Genomic DNA, 6,000 nt, shown 5'->3' with positions numbered 1-6,000 from the left:
ATAACGAGAACAAAAATTATCATTCTAAGCTGAGGTGTTAGTGGTGGTGGTGAATATAGTAGTTGCTTCTTCTCTTTGCTTAAATTTCAATTTGAAAGGGAAAATGAAGTATTGAAAAATGTTTTTAACAATATATCTTAAAACTCCTGGGTAGCAAAAAGATATACTAGACAGCAATACAATGATCCAGGACAGTTCTGAGGGATCTACAAGAAAACCCACTATCCACATACAGAGGAAGAACTGTGGGAGTAGAAACACAGAAGAAAAACAACTACTTGATCACATGGGTCAATGGGGATATGATTGGGGATGTAGACTCTAAATGATCACCCTAGTGCAATTATCAATAATATGGAAATAAGTCTTGATCAATGACACCTGTAAAACCCAGTGGAATTGCTCACAGGCTATGGGAGGGGGTTGGGAGGAAGGAAGGGAACCAGCATAATTCATGTAACTATGGAAAAATATTTTAAATCGATTAAATAAACTAAAAAAAGAAATGAAAATAATAAAATATATGCTAGAACCAAGGGAACCCTTCCTCTTTATCTTCTCCTCCTCCTTCCTCTGAACCTAGCTAGCCAAGAATCCATCTGGCATATCTGACTATTCATAATAGCTTAGATGATAATGGTGTCACCAACTTTCTTCAATAAAATAGATAAAAGGTCATTAGACATTACCATTTGCCCACCTCTAATAATAATAGAGTCTACCATTTATTTAGTCCTTTAAGGTTTGCAAAGTTCTTTACAAAAATCTCGTTTGATTCTGAGAATAATCTTGAGAGGCAGATATTACTTTCTCTCGTTTTACAAAAGAGGAACCTGAGGCAGGCAGATTGATTAACCCACCCAAAGTCAGAAAGCTATTCTGAGATCAGATTTGAACAGTTCTTCCTGATTGCTAGGCCAATACTATGCTCTTTGCTACCTAGTTGTATGTATGCCTTGAAAATCTCCAGTACCTGTATCTGACACTATTGATATAACTTATGGAACTTTGGGCTTCATCAACTGCCCTACTATTTTATCTTGAATGATTTTTGGTTTTTCCATGTCTTGTGACTATATTTTCTTTTGTGTGTTGTCTTCCTACCTAGAAAGTAAGCTCCTTGAGATGGGGGAGCTCTAGCTTTTTTCTATTTGTATTCCCAGCACTTAACAAAATGCTTGGCCCAGAGAAAGGGATTAATAAATGGCTATTCATTCATTCATTCATTCATTCAATAATGAAATATTTAATTTTATAATGACTACTCATGTGACTTCAGGAAAATCACTTAATCACAGTCTCAATCTTCCCTTCTATAAAATGAGGGTATTGAACTTATATAAATATCAGCTGTAATAATAATATCAGTTATTATTTCTCTAGCAAAAGCATTGGTGACTTATGGCATTTTGGTCAAAGATGGATTGCAAAATAATTTCATTGCTTTACATGCTATTTGCAGCCATAACTGACTCTCCTTCTACTCCTTGTATAAGCAACTGCTGGCTCTCCTGGGAAAAATTGGCAGGTAACATCTCCACATTGCTTCATCCACTCCAAATTCAGCCTTGGTAGGTAAAGTTAGGATGCTCTTACCAACCCAAAAGCACACAGAAATCCATGAAATCAGTGCATGATTACTATTTTCCCTCTTCAATTATTCTAGTATGAAAATGGGGAACTTGACATACTTGAGTCCTAAAAGTTCATAAATTTAGAGCCTGATTATCACTTTGCAAATAAGGAAATTAAAGCTTAGAGGAATTAAACTTCATAAACATAAAATGTGGCTTTTGAACCTAGGTCCCCTAACTCCAGAGCCAGATACCTTGATTTATAATTAAAGTTAGCTATTTCTCAATCCATTTTCAACACACAAACATGTCTATAGTGTGGTGGAAGTTCAAATAAATAAATGCTGGTAATACAAACTTATTGGGTGGCAAGGTGGTGCAGTGGATAGAGCACTAGGCTTAGAATCAGAAAGACTTATCTTCATGAGTTCAAATCTGTCCTCAGAGAAACTTAATAGCTGCGTGACCTTGGGCAAGTCACTTAACTTTGCTCAGCTTCCTCATCTGTAAGAAGGAAATGGCAAACCACTCCAGTATTTTTGCTGAGAAAACCTAAAATGGGGTCACAAAGAGTCAGGCACAACTGCAATGACTCAACAACAACAACAATACAAAAGAGTGTATTTACCTATAGGAAAAAAATTTCCATTCATGCTTTTAAGAGAACTAGAATGATCAATACCATAACTAATGTTAGAATGATGTTCCCTAATTAGAATATTCTCTGGTCATAGAAAAACCAAGAAGCTCACACTAGGCAGAATCTTGGCTATAGTGGAGAAAATAATAGAAGCAAAAACCAGAAGAGAGAAAGAAATAAGCATTTATCAAGTTCCTATTATGTATTAGGCAATCATTCTAAGCACTTTTTTAACCAATATTATCCAATTTGATCCTCACAACAACCCTGTTAGGTAGATGCTATTATTATCCTGATTGTTGAGTTAAGGGAATGGAGGCAGACAGCATTTCAGTGACATTCAAGATCTTACAACTAGAATGTATTTGATTCTGGATTTGAACTCAGGTCTTCATGACTCCATGCTCAGCATTTGATCATTGATGCCATTAGCTAGGGTATTCACTGAGGAAATCAGGGCAGAGGATACCGACAAAAGTTCATCTTCCTTTTTATGCCTAGTAATGCACAAAGCACACTTCCTCCCGAGGATGCAAAAGGAAGTACAAAATCCTGGAAACCCCCTAGTTTTCTCTATAGAAGTAGAGCCTTAAAAATCTTTAAACATATAGATTATAAGAAGGACCAATGAAGATCCATGTTACTGAGATTCTTTTATCATTATAGTGATAGATCTTGGTTTTGCACAATAAATCCAGTAAAGTTGCTCGTTTGTGACTACTACCTAAAATTTCAACTCCCTTCTCTCCTTTGGAGGTATCACCTGTGCTCAGAAATCTAGAACCTCCATCACCACTGACTTCCTAAGAATCTACAGAGATCTTTACTCCTTAGGTTCAAGACATTACTTTCCATTGTAATAGATGATATTTGAGGGTATATTTGATGGATACTAGATAACTAATGGATTAGGTAGTTATCTTCTTTTGCCTACACTTCCCCCTCTAAATCTCCCTTCCTCCCTTCTTCTTCCCTTCAGTTTCTCCTTCCAGCTTCTTCTTCAACCTCCTTTTAACTCAGGGTGAGCTATGATGTTTCAGAGAAAATACTCTTTTCACTTCTTTATCTCAAGTAAGGGTTTATTGGGGAAAACAGGAAAGATGGAGGATAAGGTAAGAGGGGTGGGGTTTCCCTATTATATACAATGAGTGTTAGGTTGGAGGATATTGGGAGAAATGGCAATTCAGTCACTAGCATGAAACAGAGCCAGTCAGAGAGATATATGGACTATTGTCCTTCATCTTCTGCCTTCCAATCAGCCAGGTCACCTTCAACTTGATTATTCCAAGTCCCAGAGATAAACCTAGCTTCTTCCTTCAGGGTCACCACCATCAGTCCCCAGAGCCTTCAAAACCAGTCACTGTTGGCTTGGCTCCCAACTGCTTTTTCTGGTAACATTCCAAATGGAGTTTTCCTTTGATTGACAGCTGACCCATCTCCAGCTTCTGTCCTTTGCATGCATTTTCTTATAATTTCTCTCTTCTCCACACCATCCACTTCACTATCCAAATTTGTACTCAACTGGTTATGCTGATAAAATTCTGACAGACCAATATAACCAAGAAAGCAAAGTAATAACTAGTATAATTTTAAATACTAGGGAGAGCCTGATGAGGGGGATTTTCCTGGGCAGGGACACTTCTCGGTCCCTTCAGATCCAATCTTGTAGGCAATTGCCTGATGCACATAGAGGAGACGTCTATGCTTCAGTCTAGTGCTTTGAGTAGTGCCAGGAGGAGACTAAAGGATCTGAAGACTTGGCATAAAAAATGGCACTAGAAGAAGCCTGGATTTTACATAGTATTAGAGATAGGCACTGATGAGACAAAAGGCAAGTGCTCAGGGGGTATTTACAAATAGTAAATAACATTTTCTGTGTTTTGCATTGGAAAAGAAAAAGCAAGTGAATAAATTGAGACATTATCATGGCAAAGCAGGGCCATTCCTAAGATGTCTGGTTGGCCTGATGATGTCCTTCCTATTGAAGCCATATTTGCATTCTCTTGTTTCTTTTCTGTCCCTTAGCAAGTTTCATGCTGTGTGACAAACTGAGATCATAGTCACACATAAAAAGGAAGATGACTCAGTCACCAGGTCAGTGACAGACACCATAAATAACGATAGTATAAACCCTGTTTAGGGAAGCTACTTGGCACAGTGGATAGAGGAACAGGCCTGGAGTTAGAAGACTCATCTTTGTGAATTCAAATCCAAACTCAGTTACTTACTAGCTATGAGACTCCAAAAATGTCACTTATCTCAGTTTCTCATTTATAAAAGGAGCTGGAGAAGAAAATAGCAAACCACTGCTGTATCTTTGAAAAGAAAATCCCAATTGGGATCATGAGGAGTCAGATACAACTGAAAATGGCTGAACAACAAAGACTTGTTTAGCCCCAAAGCCTGGGATTTCCCTGCTTTTATATGTTGCCTACAAGCAATCTCAGAATGCAAAAGGAGCTTCTATTTTCATTAGGGTTATTGACAGCAAATGCTGCCTTCCTGTTCCCAGAGCTCATCAATCTTATGTTCTTGATGTGAGAAATACATATTGCAAATTCTAAATTCTTATACAAGCTTAGTATTTCAAGTAATATAACTGAAACTAACCTGATGCTGGTAACAATGTGAATTGATGGCATCGAATACGATTATCCTTCTTATATACTTTCTAGGTGACACTCAGTCATTAGTAACCTTTATTCCTCAATACTTATGTTACCAGAAAACTTGGATGTGCACTGGATTTCTTGATGCTTAGATGCTCCCCAAATTGCATAATGTATCTTATTTTATTGGCTAACCAAAAAAAGACTAAACTTAAAAGTAAGAGAAAATGTTTAAATGGAAAACAAAGCTTGTCATGAAGAATCTACATAATTTTATGCATTCGTATTTTTTATTATTTAAAAATGCCTTTCCAAGATTTTTATAATTTTATAATATTTTCTGTACTTCCACTTAAAAAAATTAATGAGTTTTAGTGCCAAGGGCCCTTATTGTTCCTTTTTTCCCCATGTCAATTTTATTGTCAACATACTCAAATAATAATTTTCTCAGGTTGGAAAAATGGGAGAAAAAAATCAGTTTGTTACAACTAAGTATGTAACTATTAAAAAGGAGTTGTGTTTTTAAAAATAAATTACTGTAAAATATTATGATAGATTAATTTGTTTGGATACTTTTCAGGAAATATTTATTTTCTTTCATATAGACCTCTTGTTCCCTTAAATTTATGCAGTAATTATACCCCATGCTAATGGCTTGGGATCTTGGGATATTTGTGGCAAAAATCCCTTTACATTTTTTGTTCTTTTAGAGGGTTACCAATACAACTAATTGACTTATTTTGCAAATGATAAATAGCATATTTGGTAAATAGAGGTAAGGAGACAGAATAAACCAAAATGAGTCTGTTAGCATTTAATTGCTTTTTCATTCTTCTAGAGTATGTCTTGTCTGAGTTTGGGATAGATAACTGACCATCTTCTCTGACTCAGAATTATTTGGATATGGCAAATAAAGAAATCCATTTAGCAACTTGTTCGTACCCCTTACTAGGGCTTGCTATGTGTTATTAAATAGTTTTACATTATAGTTATTTATGCATGTCATATTCTCCATAGCAAAACCATATTATTTCCCATAACATTTAACATTGTGTTCTGCATATAATAGGTGGTTAAAATATTTATTGAATGAAGTGAGTAGTATTTAAGTGTGAGCTTTTATCTCTACTGATTTTAGTTCTATTAATGATGAATGAACATTTCTAGCTAAAGAAGT

The sequence above is a fragment of the Monodelphis domestica genome, chromosome 3 (genome assembly GCF_027887165.1).
Source record: "Monodelphis domestica isolate mMonDom1 chromosome 3, mMonDom1.pri, whole genome shotgun sequence".
NCBI classification, from domain to species: Eukaryota; Metazoa; Chordata; class Mammalia; order Didelphimorphia; family Didelphidae; genus Monodelphis; species Monodelphis domestica.
Note: the sequence above shows the minus strand (reverse complement) of the source record.